Below are 19,153 nucleotides of genomic sequence, written 5' to 3' on the forward strand. Positions count from 1 at the left end.
AATCCTTGAGGGGCCATTCTGCGTGACAGTTGTTTTTGTTTCTCCTTGATGTAAAGCCACCCCCTTTGTTGATTTTAATTCCCTGTAAGCCAACCCTGTAAGTCATGTCATCAGTCGCCACTCCCTCCATCAGAGCAATCGCAGATAATCGTTCCGCAGCTTTTTTCTGTGCAGACGCCATACCACGGCAAGCATGGAGCCCGCTCAGATCACTTTGGCAATTAGGAGCACATTAAACACCACGTGCATTATCCAGCAGTATATGCAGCACCAGAACCTGGCAAAGCGGTACCGGGCGAGGAGGCGATGTCAGTGTGGTGACGAGAGTGATGAGGACATGGACACAGACTTCTCTCAAAGCACAGGCCCTGGCAATGTGGGCATCATGGTGCTAATGGGGCAGGGTGGAACACCGATTCTGGGCCTGGGAAACAAGCACAGACTGGTGGGACCACATAGTGTTGCAGGTTTGGGACGATTCCCAGTGGCTGCGAAACTTTCGCATGCATTAGGGCACTTTCATGGAACTTTGTGACTTGCTTTCCCCCGCCCTGAAGAGCATGAATACCAAGATGAGAGCAGCCCTCACAGTTGAGAAGCGAGTGGCGATAGCCCTGTGGAAGTTTGCAATGCCAGACAGCTACCGGTCAGTCAGGAATCAATTTGGAGTGGGCAAGTCTACTGTGGGGGTTGCTGTGATGCAAGTAGCCAACGCAATCAAAGATCTGCTGATACCAAGGGTAGTGACCCTGGGAAATGTGCAGGTCATAGTGAATGGCTTTGCTGCAATGGGATTCCCTAACTGTGGTGAGGCCATAGACGGAACCTATATCCCTATCTTGGCACAGGAGCACCAAGCCGGCGAGTACATAAACTGCAAAGGGTACTTTTCAATAGTGCTGCAAGCACTGGGGTATCACAAGGGACGTTTCACCAACATCAATGTGGGACGGCCGGGAAAGGTACATGACGCTTGCATCTTCAGGAACTCTGGTCTGCTTCAAAAGCTGCAGGAAGGGACTTTATTCCCAGACCAGAAAATAACCGTTGGGGATGTTGAAATGCCTATATGTATCCTTGGGGACCCAGCCTACCCCTTAATGCCATGGCTCATGAAGCCATACGCAGGCTGCCTGGACAGTAGTCAGGAGCTGTTCAACTTCAAGCTGAGCAAGTGCAGAATGGTGGTAGAATGTGCATTTGGATGTTTAAAAGCACGCTGGCGCAGTTTATTGACTTCGTTAGACCTCAGCGAAACCAATATTCCTATTGTTATTACTGCTTACTGTGTGCTCCACAATCTCTGTGAGAGTAAGGGGGAGACGTTTATGGCAGGGTGGGAGGTTGAGGCACAGGAGGGTGCGGTGAGCATCAGAGAAGCTTTGAAAAACAGTTTCACGACTGGACAGGCTACGGTGTGAAAGTTCTATTTGTTTCTCCTTGATGAAACCCCCCGCCTCTTGGTTCACTCTACTTCTCGATAAGCTAACCACTCTCCCCTCCTCCCGTCGATCACCGCTTGCAGAGGCATAAAGTCATTGTTGCTTCACATTCATGCATTGTTTATTAATTCATCACACAAATAGGGGGATAACTGCCCAGGTAGCCCGGGAGGGGTGGTGGAGGAGAGAAGTACCTGGAGGGGTGGTGGAGGAAGGAAGGAAAGGCCACACAGCACTTTAAAAGTTTAAAACTTTAAAACATATTGAATGCCAGCCTTCTGTTGCTTGGGCAATCCTCTGGGGTGGAGTGACTGGGTGGCCTGAGGCCCTCCCACTGTATTCTTGGGTGTCTGGGTGAGGAGGCTATGGAACTTGGGGAGGAGGGAGGTTGGTTATACAGGGGCTGTAGCGGCAGGCTGTGCTCCAGCTGACTTTTCTGCAGCTCAACCATATGCTGGAGCATATTAATTTGATCCTCCAGCAGCCTCAGCATTGAATCCTGCCTCCTCTCATCACACTGCCACCACCTTTCAGCTTCAGCCCTCTCTTCAGCTTGTCACCTCTCCTCCCGGTCATTTTGTGCTTTCCTTCACTCTGACATTTTCTGCCTCCATGCATTCATCTGTGCTCTGTCAGTGTGGGAGGACAGCATGAGCTCAGAGAACATTTCATCACGAGTGCATTTTTTTTGCCTTCTAATCTTCACTAGCCCCTGGGAAGGAGAAGATCCGGTGATCCTTGAAACACATGCAGCTGGTGGAGGAAAAAAAAAATGGACAGTGGTATTTAAAAAGACACATTTCATAGAACAATGGGTCCACTCTTTCAGGGTAAACCTTGCTGTTAACATTATATACATAGCACATGTGCTTTCGTTCCAAGGTCGCATTTTGCCTCCCTGCACCGTGTGGCTAGCCCCTCCCTTCTCCCCCGTCCTCATGGCTAACAGCGGGGAACATTTCTGTTCAGCCACAGGCAAACAGCCCAGCAGGAACGGGCACCTCTGAATGTCCCCTTAAGAAAAGCGCCCTATTTCAACCAGGTGACCATGAATGATATCACTCTCCTGAGGATAACACAGAGAGATAAAGAATGGATGTTTGAATGCCAGCAAACATACACTGCAATGCTTTGTTCTACAATGATTCCCGAGTACGTGCTACTGGCCTGGAGTGGTAAAGTGTCCTACCATGGTGGACGGAATAAGGCTGCCCTCCCCAAACTTTTGCAAAGGCTTTGGGAGTACATCCAGGAGAGCTGCGAATGCCAGGGCAAATTAATCATTAAACATGCTTGCTTTTAAACCATGTATAGTATTTTAAAAGGTACACTCACCAGAGGTCCCTTCTCTGCCTGGCAGTTCTGGGATGCAGCCTTGGATGGGTTCGGGGGGTACTGGCTCCAGGTCCAGGGTGAGGAACAGTTCCTGGCTGTCGGGAAAACCGGTTTCTCCGCTTGCTAGCTGTGAGCTATCTACAACCTCATCATCATCATCTTCCTCGTCCCCAAAACCTGCTTCCGTGTTGCCTCCATTTCCATTGAAGGAGTCAAACAACGTGGCTGGGGTAGTGGTGGCTGAACCCCCTCAAATGGCATGCAGCTCATCATAGAAGCAGCATGTTTGGGGCTCTGACCTGGAGTGGCCATTTGCCTCTCTGGTTTTCTGGTAGGCTTGCCTAAGCTCTTTAAGTTTCATGTGGCACTGCTTTAGGTCCCTTTTACGGCCTCTGTCCTTCATTCCCTGGGAGATTTTGACAAATGTTTTGGCATTTTGAAAACTGGAACGGAGTTCTGATAGCATGTATTCCTCTCCCCATACAGCAATCAGATCCCATACCTCCCGTTCAGTCCATGCTGGAGCTCTTTTGCGATTCTGGGACTCCATCATGGTCACCTCTGCTGATGAGTTCTGCACTCACCTGCAGCTTGCTACACTGGTGAAACAGGAAATGAGATTCAAAAGTTTGCGGGCCTTTTCCTGTCTACCTGGCCAGTGCATCTGAGTTGAGAGTGCTGTCCAGAGTGGTCACAATGGAGCACTCTGGGATAGCTCCCAGAGGCTAATACCATCTAATTGCGTCTACAGTACCCCAAATTTGACCCAGCAAGGCCGATTTCAGCACTAATCCCCTTGTCAGGGGTGGAGTAAGGAAATTGATTTTAAGAGCCCTTTACATTGGAAAAAAAAGGGCTTCATCATGTGGACGGGTGCAGGGTTAAATCGATTTAACGCTGCTAAATTCAACCTCAACTCCTAGTGTAGACCAGGGCTTAGAGACATTATCGTTAAATGTAAAGTACTGTTGTCATAAATAAAAGGGAAGGGTAAACCCCTTTGAAATCCCTCCTGGCCAGGGGAAAGCTCCTCTCACCTGTAAAGGGTTAAGAAGCTAAAGGTAACCTCGCTGGCACCTGACCAAAATGACCAATGAGGAGACAAGATACTTTCAAAAGCTGGGAGGAGGGAGAGAAACAAAGGGTCTGTGTCTGTCTATATGCTGGTCTTTACCGGGGATAGACCAGGAATGGAGTCTTAGGACTTTTAGTAAGTAATCTAGCTAGGTATGTGTTAGATTATGATTTCTTTAAATGGCTGAGAAAAGAATTGTGCTGAATAGAATAACTATTTCTGTCTGTGTATCTTTTTTGTAACTTAAGGTTTTGCCTAGAGGGGTTCTCTATGTTTTTGAATCTAATTACCCTGTAAGATATCTACCATCCTGATTTTACAGGGGGGATTTCTTTATTTCTATTTACTTCTATTTTTTATTAAAAGTCTTCTTGTAAAAAAAACTGAATGCTTTTTCATTGTTCTCAGATCCAAGGGTTTGGGTCTGTGGTCACCTATGCAAATTGATGAGGCTTTTTATCCAACATTTCCCAGGAAAGGGGGGGTGCAAGTGTTGGGAGGATTGTTCATTGTTCTTAAGATCCAAGGGTCTGGGTCTGTAGTCACCTAGGCAAATTGGTGAGGCTTTTTACCAAACCTTGTCCAGGAAGTGGGGCGCAAGGTTTTGGGAAGTATTTTGGGGGGAAGGACGCGTCCAAACAGCTCTTCCCCAGTAACCAGTATTAGTTTGGTGGTGGTAGCGGCCAGTCCAAGGACAACGGGTGGAATATTTTGTACCTTGGGGAAGATTTGACCTAAGCTGGTAAAGATAAGCTTAGGAGGTTTTTCATGCAGGTCCCCACATCTGTACTCTAGAGTTCAGAGTGGGGGAGGAACCTTGACAACTGTACTTCACAGAAACACCCTAGAGTCCCCATGAGTACATGTTAAAGAATAAGTCTGCCAAGATAATACAGTCTCTGTTCATAGAAGCTATATATTTGAGAGACTTCTACTGTATTATCATGATTGTCATGTGAGCAGTAGACAAATATTGCATCAGCATTTAATATTGCTAACCTCACCAATGTTGTAAATCCAATAGCTAGAGCTTGGTTTTTCCTACACATAAGGGTAATTGCAGAGAATATACCATTCAACCTGCTGAATCCCAAAGGTGAGACTATAACTATGTAAGAATGTGGGGCCAAAAAAAAACCCCCAAAACAAAAAGAGTACAAGCAGCTTTAACAGATGTGGGACAACTGGCTCAGAGGTTTTGTAGCAGAATATGGAGAATTTCTTCTTTTGATCACTTGCTTGAATCCAACCAGACCGGCAATGTTAAAAAATGATCAACATTTGTTGATTGTTTGATGGCCTATAAGAAAGTATGCTCATTGGGGTAGCTTCTTATAGTTAGATACAGTTCTGTTTTCTATGACGGTCTCAAACCACTTCTTGGAGGATAAATCAGAAAAAAAAATCATTGCTCCATGCTGAGTTCCTTTTGATTACTTTTTCTGTTAAGATTAACAATTAATGACTGAGGCTTAATTATTTAGGACTTAACCCTGGTCCCATTCATGGGAATGACAAAACATTAAATTATTTCACTGCAACCAGAATTTGGCCCTTAAGTTATCCCATACTTTAAGATACTTTGATCCAAGACCATGCATAAGCGCTCAGTATTATTAATATAAAAATCACATATGGAATCAGCCTGATAAATGATCACTTTTTGAACACTAACAGTGGTCTGTTAAGTCTGGTCAAAGGTAGTGGGACAATGTGGGAAAACTTGATGGCTGCTGCAGCACCTTTCTGTGAGCTTCTGTGAATGTGATAATTTTGACAAGCACTAAATTCACCGTTAAAATGTTTTAAAAGGAGAGAGAAGCTATGGGTTCATTTTTTGGGGATCAGCAACATTTTCTATAGCTACAGTTTCATAGGTTAGCACTTCTAATGCACTGTAAATAGTTTACATTAATAATAGAGTAATAACATCAGGTTTCCGAGGAATGGAAGAACATTTGCATATGAAATGAGGGACAGGTGAGAGGTGTGGCAGTGAACTAAAAATACTATGCCATTGCAGTTTTCCTTTCTGGAACCATTTTCTCAGTTTGAGCTGTGAATAATTACAATGTAATGGAATCAGTTACCATTATGGCTTCCACACCTGTAGCACTGGAATAATTTATAATTGCCTAAAAAGTGAAGTCATTCAAATTAAAAGTATTACAGGCTACAAATTAACACAAAGTATGTCTGTTAGTTTAAATCATGTTAAAAAGAAGCTACAAGGTCTTGCCTTGGAACATGGCTCCCAATGCATAGGGGTCTTTTCTGGGTTCGTATTCAATCTTTATTACTAGAGCCTCAGTTTAATCTTCATCCGTTTTCTTTCTCAGTATTCAATGTGCAGTACCCATCGACTTCCATTATCCACTTTACATCAGTGTGCTCTGAATCATCTGCATTTTCACTGTGTGCTTATATCTCAGAAATAATTGTCCAGTTGTAGATTAGGCAGTGACATTAGATCAATGCTCTCATTGTTAGGGCTCCTGGGTTCTATTCAGACTGTGCCATTGACTAGCCATGTGATTTTGAGATACTCCCTTCGTGAAATTCAAAGTCATTACTCTGCCAGTGCACTTCTGTAAGAATTTTTATAAGGTAGCACCATGTTTGTAGGATCTGTAAAATGTGTTATTGGGTTTACTAAAGTCAGCTGCATTGTTTAGTTTTGTATACCAGTCTTTATATCTATTTATATTTATACCTCCTGGTGATGTTTACAATATTGTATTTTATACTCAGAGTTTGGTGTAAGTGAAGTTATGGGGGCTGAGCTGTAATATGAGGTGACCCTTGGCACCAAATGCTTTCTTATTCAGGAAACTGCCTCTGGTCAGTGATGACAGGCAACACTTTAAAATTTAATATACAGCACATTGCCGACAAAATTTCAGCTCCAAAAACATAGCAAGTTTGGTTTAGCCTTTTTGACTTTGCAATATCTGATGTTGGGAAAACAGAGAAGAGGAGCACTAGGCTTATTTGACACACAATAATATATCTTTCTGCATCATATAATGCATGATTATATGCAGTACAGAGAGCTGAAAAGTACCCTGTTTCCCTGCAGAGTCTACCCTGACTGATCTGCAGTTTGCTGAATCCTGCAGAGAATTGAGGATATGCATTACAATGCACTGTTTCCTGCTGGAATTCTGTGCACTTTCAAGTTGTCTTCCCTGTGTAATTGGTATAGTTTTTAAAGTCAGGTAATATCAATGGGAGATTAAGTGATATAAAAAAACATAATACAAATTATGAACAAATGTTAATACATTTAGAATAATATACATAGTAATGTAGATAATTTTCTGGACTGCCTATACACGGCACAGTGTCTTGTGATGTAAAAATTAAAGCAGAGCACTTACCATGTCTGGAGCACTATTACTTATTGAACACGTTACATGCAAAAGAGCAGCTCTACTTTATATAAGGACAAAGGTGGATTAGTATGACATAATGGGGAAAGGCACATCACTTTTCATTTTGACATCCTATGATGAAATGGCTATAGTACATATACTTCACCTCCTGCCTTTCATTCATTTCACACTACTCCTGGTATTTATTCATTCTTGTCAGCATTAAAAGGATTAATATTATAATGTAGGACAAACATTCTACAAAATTAGATAGTCAGAAACCGTGAGTTTATTACTAAAAGCTGCTAAAGATATGATGGCAGATAGAAAAGATTTACAAGCCAAAGCAAGTATGTAAGGGTCTCAGAAAAATGGAGTCAGAGTTGTCAGGAGAGAAGGCTCAGCATTTTACTAACTGCATGAGCACTCATTTCCATTTGACTCTGTTTAGAGTTCTGGAAATATCCAACTTACCCTGGACGTGTTCAGATGCTTAACGCAGGTATTAGCATAGCCACTCCCTTACTAACATTACATAATTCAATTTGCATAGTAATTTCCCTATTCATAATTTGATATGCACCTTTATAAATGTCATTTAACTAGTCGGGGTATAAGCAAATACAGATTTTTGCACAGAAATTTGTTCGGGTATAGATGTTGACCATTTGGCAAAGGGCCAACAGGTGCGTTTTCCCACTGTTTGCTGGCTGCTGGAGACTTTCCTTGGCAGTGAAAGGCTCCAGCTGTGGGGAGCTGCCAGGGCCTTTCCCCACTGCTGGAGCCTTTCACTGCTCCATGTAGCTACATGTGTAGTGCCTGTGCTCTGCATGCCATGCTAAGCGCAGATATAGCCTGTGTGTGTTAGATGGTAATGTGTGGTGGAGAGTCAAAGATGATAAAACTCATTTCTTTCATTCAGCTAAAGGCATAATGTGCAGTCTGCCTGGTATTTATTTGTGAATAAAAAGAGAATGTAGATGACGTGCTGGGGAACAGATAACAAGTGTATGGGCAAAGATAGTGACTTAATTGTTAACCCCATCTATATATCTCCAGTTCCTTCCCTCCAGCTGAGGTAGCTTCAGACTATCTGTCCTTGGGGTCAGAGCTAATTCTCTGTGTAGGTACAGGAATCAGTCTGTTTTTCTCAGAAAGCACTCTGTGATATGGGAGAGAATTAGGTCATTAATGGTTGGTTCTGCATTTTGAAATCCAATCAAACAGTCCTTGACACACAGATAGTCAAAAGCTGGTAAATTTCAACAGAATGTGACAGGGGAGTGGAACAGATAAAGAGAGCGAAGGAAATGACAAAGACTAAGATAAAGCATGCATCCTCTATCCAGCCTGCCCATTTCCAAAAAATAACCACACACAGATAACATATACAGCCTGGTTCTCAGGAACTAGGAGAATTTCAGGTCCCTCTCTGACCATGTGGTCTTACTATTGTAATCCTTACCCTATCTTGTCTCATACCTTCCCTGTTTCTTGTCTCCATCCCATGGCATAAACTGAATAGTAGACTGAACACTCCTTGCTTGGGGCAGAGAGCTTGCCTTCACACGTGTTTCTCCAAAGTGCCTAGCACAGTTTTGGGAACGAATAAAATAATAAAGAGTAGATTATAAATAGGATAAAGAATGATGTCTGTTCCACTCGGCAGCTTTAGAGGCAAGCACTGATCTTAGAATAATTTTGTTGGGTCTGGGTAGCTGTTAGTATATCTTAAAAAGATTGTAAAGTGTGCCCAAAGCTTTGCATTGTTGTTCTTTTTATTGAACAATAGTAAAAATAGAAACAAATGAATCTACTGTGGAAGAGTTCCAAAAAGTGAAGCCTGAAAATAGAAGACAACAGTACCCCCAAGTCCTGTTCATGCCACTGGTAGCAGAGTGGCTAGAGGAGTGGCTGAATAGAGTAGACACTCTACCCTCCCTACCCCAACAGCAACCAATAGGTTTGACAAAGGATACAGTAATAGATTCTGTCACACAACAATCTGGAGGCTCTGGGGTGGAAAGAAAAGAGAGCTCCTTTGCCCTTCTAGTAGGTCTGAGGGAAAGGCTTCCAATTTATTACACATTTAGGCCATGATTCAGCAATATGTTTGCGCATATGCTTAAATTTAAACAGTTTACTCACTAGAAGGGTTGTCAATTTTGGTTGGACCTATTCCTGAAGGCTTCATCACAGACATAATCTTTAATTCCTGGAGACTTCAGGACAATCCTGGTGGGTTGGCAACTCTACTCACTAGGGATAGGATTAATCATGGGATGTATTGAAAACTGTGTAAAAATTACAAGCTGTCACTTCAGTTTTCCTGGTCCTGCTTGCTGGCATGGGGGCTTTCTAGGGAAGCATATGATCTGGGTGTTTCTGCAGAGAACCAGTGGCTTGAGTTGTGTCTCTGTATTATAGGGAGCAGTCTGTTTTTTGTCTGTGTTTTCTGGGTTCTTGTATGTTGTTCTGAATTCTATGAAATAAAGTAGCATTATGTTGAGCCTTTCAGCAAGAAGATTTTATATTTTCACCTATTATCTCTGTATGCTGTGAACATAACAATCAACACTGAATTGGGGCTGATAGACAAGATATAGACCCTGAGCAGAGTTTAGAGGCAGTGTCTTGGTAGATCAAGTCAATGGGGTTCAGTACAGGTGCAAAGGTCTATCCATGAAGAGCTGATTGCAGGATCAGGGCTGAATTTTAGACCTGGCTTGATCAGTGGAAAAGGATGAGAAGGGCAAAGATGAAGATTACAGCAATATGACGGGGATAGATCGGGTAAATGTTTCTTGGCTCTCGATGGAGAGATAGAGGATGGAGGGGGAGGTTCCTTTCAATTGTGCATCTGTGCAAGGGTCAAGGACAATGTACTTTATATGAGTGCTTATAATTTCTCTGATAATAGATTGTCATGTTGAGTATAGAGAACAAAGAACAACCCTTTTTCTTGAATACCAATTCACCTTATCCTTTGAGGTACAAGGCAAAGTAATAGCATCTCAATACGAGATGCATTTTGTTTATATGGTTAGTGCAAAATTGATTTATGAAACAATTTTCCCTATTAATATTAGCATAGGCACTTTTCCTGGTAAATAATTAGAGAAGCTTTTCTGGAAGATCTGGGAGGCTAAATACTATAGCTTACTTCTTGATATCAGCACCCACAGTAACATCCCACTTTGCTCTTTAAGGAATATTTGTTTAAATTCTAATCTATTTTTTTAAATTTTACTTATGTCAAGAATTTTTGAAACTTATTTTCTGAGTTGTGTTTTCACGGGTTCATAATCATAGTCAATAAGGCATAGTCCTATGCTGCCAAGGAGTTGGACTAGGTGACCTAATAGGGTATTCTATCACCTGTAAATTCTGTGATTCAAAGCTTATTAAAATAACTTCAGCCTGAGAGGTATATGTGTCATTTAATAATACCTAACAATTGAAAAATGAATCCAAACCCTAAAAATGCTATAATCACAGCTAATGCTTAAGTTAGGCACTGGACTCCTATCCATAGGAAACTTGCCATATCAGACTTCTAATTGCTTGTGGCCTGATTTCCTCACACTTCAACAAAGGTAGGCACAACTTTCAACGGTTGCCAAACTTTAGGCACTAACATTTATATTTAGGCATCTGAATACCCATATTAAGTATGAAATTGTTGGATGTAGGTGACTATGTTTAGGTGTCTAATGAAGATTTAGCCACCTTTATTTGAAACTGTGCTCTTTTCTGGAGCTAAAGGCCTTCTTGGGAATAATAATATAAGAGTTCCAATCTTTTTCCTTAACCGTTCTTTCTTCATATCACACCAAATTTATACAAGAAATGTACAGAGTTAAATGTGATATGCCAGGCACTTCAAGGTTTTCGGAGTATGTTTAAACAATAACTTTGAAAATCTACAAGGCAACAGCCCTATGGAATTTATATGATATATTACTGACATATTAAATTACTCCTGGGAGGATTCTGCATGACTGCGCGCCTGCAGAAAACAGCCCTCCCTCAGAAGTCCTGTGCTTCCCTGCTGAAAAAGGCAGGGAAGCAAAGGGAAGCCATGTGGGGAAGGAGGACCATGGATGCCCCCCCAAACAGAGGTGAGGCATGGGGGGGCACACAGGGTTATGTGCCACTGCCCCCCCCATTACTGCAAGCACAGAGCTGCCCAGCTGAAGGAGGCAGCCTCTTTGCTCCACTGAATGAGCAGCTGAACGCCACCTCTTGGGTCCTAGTGCCAGTCGTGATCCCCTTCTGTGTGTTGGGAGCCTTCCTCTTTTCTGTGCAACTGTGAATGCCCTAGGTGGGGCTGGGTAAGGAGGGAGGGATGGGGGATATGAGGGAAGGGGAGTGAGGGGTTGGGGTGAAGAGGCAGTGGGGAAGGAAGGGGGGTGGAATAGGGCAAGGGGAGGAAGAATGAAAAGAAAAGGGAATTGGGGAATAGCAGGGGGAAGGGGGATCCCTGTATGTGGCGTCCCCTCAGCAGCAGCTGTGGCTCCCCCATTAAGGAGGCCCATTGAACCCTCACCCTGACAAGCCCTACCCCCCCTACACCTGGATCCCTCTGATGAGACCCCACACCTAGACCCGATGCCACTTCTCCCCAACCAGCTGCACCTGGACCCCCACCCCATCAAGCTCCACTCCCCTGGCACCCAGACACTGCAACTGAGCTCCCCCCCCAACCCCCTTGCTGAGGCCCATCACATTCACCTGGATCCCCTGCAGAGTCTGATTGCCCTTGCACCCAGAACCCCGCAGCGAGCCCCTGTGCATCCAGATCTCCCACTGAGCTGCCCACACCCAGATTGCTCCACACAGAAACCTCTCACTCCAAAGCTGGATACCCCTACACTAAGCCCCTCCATACTTGGATCCTGATGGTTTGAGTCTGCCTGCCCGCACCTGGAGCAGAGGGGCAGGTCCCCAGGATGTTTCTGGGGCAGGGGCAGGTGCAGCCTTACTGCAGAGTCCCCGGAGGAGGTGGGGGCTTCAGGGTGATCTCCCACCTCAATGCAGCCAGTGGCCTGTGCTCCCCACTGCTATGCTGGAGTCACATTTATTTATTGACAAAATTTGCAGAATTTTTCAGAATTTTACAATATTGTGTGTATAATTTTTATTTTTTGGTGCAGAATTCCCTCAGGAGTAATATTGACATCAAGAGGTGTGTGTGTGTTTAGAAGTGTACAAATGAGTTTACAAACTGATTTGATTTAACAGATCTCTTTGTTGCAAATATAGATTTTTGTAATGTATCCAGTGGCTGATACTAGAGGAATTCTAAACTCAGCATTTAGAGCAGTTCCACTTTTCATTCAGGAGATTTCTGAAGGGTATTTTAGCCCTGAAAAAAAAAAATCCTGGTTCAGTGTGAGCTCTAGTTCCAAAATTTGGGCTTCATGTTATTGGTAATAATTTTGATATCTCTTCAATAGGAAAAACACCAAAATTATTAGCTCATCATACCAGGCCATTACATTAATTCCTACTGATTTGGTTACTGGTTGGTGGGATAATGATGAAAGGCCCTCCATCTAATTATTTAAGTCATTCAGATCATCTTATGTTATTTTCTTGATGACTCAATAAATGGCATGCATTTAAAACTTGATTGTCCTGTAGTTGATTGTCCTATAGTTTTTAGAATGTGTAGGTTGATTTTCATATGTAATAAAAATATTTGTTTTAAATATTTTGTGCCAGAACATTTTGGGTTAGAAAACCTCATTTCTTCAGCTGTTGATAAAGTTAGGCTAGTGGTTCCCAAACTTGTTCCGCCGCTTGTGCAAGGAAAGCCCCTGGTGGGCTGGGCCTGTTTGTTTACCTGCCGTGTCCACAGGTTCGGCTGATTGTGGCTCCCAGTGGCCACGATTCACTGCTCCAGGCCAATTGGAGCTACTGGAAGCTGCGATCGGCTGAACCTGTGGACGCTGCAGGTAAACAAACCGCGCCGGCCTGGCCCGACAGGGGCTTTCCCTGCACAAGCGGAGAAACAAGTTTGGGAACCACTGAGTTAGGCAATTGCTCTATGACAAAAAACATTGATGCAGAGAATTAAATGGATTTGAAATTAAACTTCTCTGTGGCTGAATCTATTACCAAGAGTCTGAAGCTGCAATGTTGTGAAAAATATGAATGAAAACATATTGACAGTTCCAGATAAACTTTTTAGGATGTTCTAGGAGGATAAAACTGTATCATATTAAAACAGTGGAATGGTATTATACCATAAATGGAATCTACTGCCAATAATATAAGGATCTTAGTAAATACACAGACACACGAGATTAAAGTTAGTTCTGCAACAGGACAAGAAGACAGTTTAGCATTTTTCACACAGATGATTTCTGACAGGATGGGCCTAAATTTAAACTGCCATGACCTTCTCCAAAATCTTTGCTAATAAAGGTAGATTAGAAATTAATCTAAAAAAATCATCCACCTAAACCACCTAAACCAAAAGCTTCCTCAGAATAGAAATTACAGCCTTCTTTGGAGAATCATTCTTGAAGATGAACGGAACATTTGCTACACATGAATAGAAGGGGCCTAAAATTAGAAGGCATAATTTTATAAATCAGGTATGCCAGGACAGAGACAGCACGTCATAGAGAATGGATGCAAAGCCACCTCTACAATCTCAGAGGAAGTAATTAAGATTAATTTAGTAAGAAAAAAATCACCCCCTTGATATGACCATTACTAAGAGATCAGCAGGTCTCCAGAAAGACTGGCTCTGGCAAATGGAGACTAAACAGATTCAGAACTCTGATTTTATTGATCTTGGTAATAAAAAATTTAAAAAGCGAAGAAAAGGTCTTTTTGCAGGAGTGAAGAGAAGACAGAACACTGATTGAAGCACAGTATGGTATCTTATTGATCACTATGCAGTGCAGCTAGGAAGTGAAATTAAAGGTACTGGGAGAGGAAGACCAGCAAGACCCACAAAAACAACTTAGCAAGGGGAGCTCTTTGGCATCAGGAAAAGCTGAAATCCAGATGTATACACCTAACTACAGCATAATGATGAAATTTTGACAGGAAAGGAATTCCTCCCAGATGGGAAAGGGGAGCTTGACCACTTGCTGAAATACAATACTCACATATGAGCAGCTGCCCAGACAACCTTACAAGGTGCTCTCCCCTTGCTTAATCTTGGACTGATGGGCAGTCCTTGCAGAATGTAGTCTTTAACACAGAAGTTGGTATAAAAAGTGTACTGATGAATAGCTGACACATGGAGATTAAGCTTCCAATAACTGGCCTATATTTCAGCATATACAGAAGTTATAATTTATTAGTATTTATATTAGAGTAGGCTCCATTGTGCTAGGGGCTGTACAATATATATGAAGGCTTGGAACCTGCTTTGAAGAGCTTGCAATATAGATAGACAAGTGACAGGTGAAGGGTTAGGGGAGGGGAAAGTGTGCATTTATATATTTAAAAATAATTCTTAATAAAGTGCCAGCTATCCCTCCATCCCTCTAACCATCATTAATTTACTGACAGACATGACAGCAGAGTAGCTTCAGAGTTCTACAGGAGCCTTACGGATCATTCAGAGAGAATGTTCTAGAGAAATGGGTGCTATGACTTGCTCTAGTGGAGGATTCTGCGTTAATCTTTGCACCCTTGTGTCTCTGTTACTTGTTTTGAAGCTATAGCTTACTACCAAGCAACCCAGAGATTTCTACCACTCCTCAGGAAACTGCATGTATGCTAGTCCCAGTTTTCCAGTACACCAACCTGTGTTTTTCTTCACTGACCAGGACCCTTTCTCTGTGTGATGATCAGTGAACTAGATTGATCATTCAGATAGGTTGCCAAGTCTAATTTATTTCATTATTTCTAAAACACAGCTGTCCAATGGACAATAACTCATGCAACCAGCACACTTGCCACTTAATTTAAATATCCCCAAAGTGCAGCTTCACTTTGTATATAATTTATCAATAACCACCAACTTTTAATAATCTTTTCATATATAACAAAACAAATTTCAACACGGAGTACTGTGTCAGAATATCACAGATAAGCAATAGAAATGCAGATTCCTGATAAAGCAAAGTAAATCCTCTGTTAGCCTAAAGAAGACTATACTTCTTTTGAAATTATAAGCTGAGAGAGAGGAGCCAAATAAATGACTCCTTTGTTCCTCATTCCTTCAACCTCCTTCTCTCTCCCTGCTCTTTCTTTGTCTCTCATTTGCCAACAGAGTCATAGAATCATAGAATATCAGGGTTGGAAGGGACCTCAGGAGGTCATCTAGTCCAACCCCCTGCTCAAAGCAGGACCGACCCCCAATTAAATCATCCCAGCCAGGGCTTTGTCAAGCCTGACCTTAAAAACTTCTAAGGAAGGAGATTCCACCACCTCCCTAGGTAACGCATTCCAGTGTTTCACCTAATATCCAACCTACTAGAGTCACTGCTGTTCCCTACCTGCTTTAGCTTAACCACTGCCTCTGGTCTCCACTGAGTACTCCTGAGGTAATTCTGAGCCAAAAAATTAAAAATTATGGGCACAATATTTTAAAACTCTCAAAATTCTTCAAATGTATTTGTCAATAAATAAATGTGGCTCTAGCATGACAGTGGGGAGCACAGGTGTCATAAATATAAAGGGAAGGGTAAACCCCTTTGAAATCCCTCCTGGCCAGGGGAAAGCTCCTCTCACCTGTAAAGGGTTAAGAAGCTAAAGGTAACCTCGCTGGCACCTGACCAAAATGACCAATGAGGAGACAAGATACTTTCAAAAGCTGGGAGGAGGGAGAGAAACAAAGGGTCTGTGTCTGTCTGTAGTCGTCTTGGCCAGGGACAGAACAGGAATGGAGTCTTAGAACTTTTAGTAAGTAATCTAGCTAGGTATGTGTTAGATTATGATTTCTTTAAATGGCTGAGAAAAGAATTGTGCTGAATAGAATAACTATTTCTGTCTGTGTATCTTTTTTGTAACTTAAGGTTTTGCCTAGAGGGGTTCTCTATGTTTTTGAATCTAATTACCCTGTAAGATATCTACCATCCTGATTTTACAGGGGGGATTTCTTTATTTCTATTTACTTCTATTTTTTATTAAAAGTCTTCTTGTAAAAAAAACTGAATGCTTTTTCATTGTTCTCAGATCCAAGGGTTTGGGTCTGTGGTCACCTATGCAAATTGGTGAGGCTTTTTATCCAACATTTCCCAGGAAAGGGGGGGTGCAAGTGTTGGGAGGATTGTTCATTGTTCTTAAGATCCAAGGGTCTGGGTCTGTAGTCACCTAGGCAAATTGGTGAGGCTTTTTACCAAACCTTGTCCAGGAAGTGGGGTGCAAGGTTTTGGGAAGTATTTTGGGGGGAAGGACGCGTCCAAACAGCTCTTCCCCAGTAACCAGTATTAGTTTGGTGGTGGTAGCAGCCAGTCCAAGGATAACGGGGGTAATATTTTGTACCTTGGGGAAGTTTTGACCTAAGCTGGTAAAGATAAGCTTAGGAGGTTTTTCATGCAGGTCCCCACATCTGTACCCTAGAGTTCAGAGTGGGGGAGGAACCTTGACATTCGAATATTTTAAAACTCTCAAAATTCTTCAAATGTATTTGGCAATAAATAAATGTGGCTCTAGCATGACAGTGGGGAGCACAGGCCACTGGCTGCATTGAGGTGGGAGATCACCCTGAAGCCCCCACCTCCCTCAGTACAGGGACTCGGCAGTAAGGCTGCACCTGACCCTGACACAGTACAAGGGCTGGACATGCCCCAGAAACATCCTGAGACCCTGCTCCAGATGCACCAGGTGTGAGTGGGCAGGCTTGACCCATCAGGATCCAAGTATGGAGGGGCTTAGTGTGGGGGTATCCAGATGTGGAGTAAGAGGTTTCTATGTGGGGCAATCTGGGCACTCTGTGGGAGATCTGGATGCACAGGGGCTTGTTGTGGGGTTCTGGGTGCAGGGGCAATGGGTCTCAGCAGAGGATCCAGGTGACGGTGGTTGGGGGTCAGCTGGGGGGGGTCTTGGTGTGGGGAGATTGGGCTCAGTGGGAGGTCTGGGTATGGGAGGCTCAGTGGGGGGGTCTGGGTGCCAGGGTAGTGGGGCTTGATGGGGTGGGGGGTCCAGGTGCAGCTGGTTGGGGATCAGTGGGGTGGGGGTCCAGGTGGGGCAGCTCATTGGAGGAGTCCAGGTATAGGGGGGTAGGACTTGTCAGAGTGAGAGTTCAATGGGCCTGCTTAACAGGGGAGCCTCAGATGCTGCCAAGGGGATGCTGCATGCTGGGCTCCCACTTCCCCCCGTGATTCCCCTAACCCCTTTTCTTCTCCATCCCCGTCCCCACACTCCCACTTTCCACTCCCTTCCCCCCACTGCCTCTTCCCCCTTACCCCCTTTTCCTCATTTCCCCCCCTTACCCAGCCCCACCATGGACATTCACGGTTGCCCAGAAAACAGGAAGGCTCCCAGCACACAGAGGGGGAACACGACTGGCACTAGGACCCAGGAGGTGGCATTCAACTGCAGAGTCAGCTGAGTGGAGAGGCAGGGTCCTGCAGCTGGGCGGCTCAGTGCTTGCAGAAATGATGGGGGGCAGTGGCATGTAACCCCATGAGCCCTCCATGCCTCATCTCTGTTTGGGGGGGGCAATCCTCCCCCCCAAAACTGTGCCCATGGTCATGCCTCACCCCATCCTGCGAGTGGCTTCCCTTCCTGCAGGAATTCGGGGTGGGGGGGAAGGGACACAATGTTTTCTGTGGGTGTGCAGTCACGCAGGATATCCTCAGGAGTAACTGAGACACACTGCTGACAATCTGCTGGCTCCTCCTTGTAGGATTCATGCAGGGTTCATGCACTTGGCAACATTCAGGGCACACCCGGAGTGTTGTGTAGGAGCAGTGCACACACGGCTCCTCTCAAGGGCATGAACCTTGGAATCTTGCCCAGATCACATGAACCGTGGGAAGCCTCCCAGGACTGGGCTCAAGGCCCGAGAGCAAGGAATGCGGTAGATAGAAATTGGTAAATAAGAATATTAAACAAAGCCAGTGTATTCCTTTTATCTGTTGGATATTTGCGCGGGGGGAGAGAAAGAATAAAGGAGAGGGTGGAAAGCTGACAGGCGGCCCAGCCCGTTGGCAGATCAGCCTGCTTGCTTGCTTAAAGCCTTGTTCTGTCTTGTATTTGGACCGCAACAACTGGCGCTCAACGTGGGGCCCTCAGCACTCACCTCGCCCGGCAAGGGTTTCAGACGCGTCACTCATCCGCTTCGCGGATCCCGGTGAGTATTTTTCGTCGTGGTAAGTATGGGAAGCTCCCTCTCTGCTTTGCAAGTGCAACACCGCAATGAGCTACAATATTTGCTGCGTAAGGCTCAGTATGATTGCCCCACTTGAGAACTCACTCTCCTGCTACAGGAGGTGAGTGCCCAATGCCCGTGGTACCCTGAAGCCGGAACCCTTAAGCTAGCGGACTGGGAGCGGTTGGGCCAGACATTGCACAAAGAGCCTCGGGCGCCCGTGCAGGTTTTACATGCCTGGCACCTCTGCCGCGACGCGATACAGCGTGTCACCTCGGAAAGGCCCTCCCTCACGCCAATAGAGAGGCTGGTGATCTCTCCACTCCCATCCGCTCCTGCAGCCATCCCCCCTCCTGGCGATGCGACACAGCGTGTCACCTCGGAAAGACCCTCTCCCGCGCCAATAGAGGGGCTGCCAATCTCGACACCCCTGTCCGCTCCTGCAGCCATCCCTCCCCCTGCTTCGCCCCCAGTGCCTCAATTACTGCCGCCTCCTTTGTCTTCTCCTCTGGAGCCGGTGAGTGGTCACCGTCCCCGCGTAGGGCCCCATGCTCTGGGGCCCCCCAGGGGTCATCCACGTCTGCTCAGGGACTTTCACTGGTGCAACAAATGGTTCATGTAGCGAAGACTCACCCAGATC

Source organism: Lepidochelys olivacea (genome assembly GCF_965140295.1).
Source record: "Lepidochelys olivacea isolate rLepOli2 genome assembly, chromosome: 3".
NCBI classification, from domain to species: domain Eukaryota; kingdom Metazoa; phylum Chordata; order Testudines; family Cheloniidae; genus Lepidochelys; species Lepidochelys olivacea.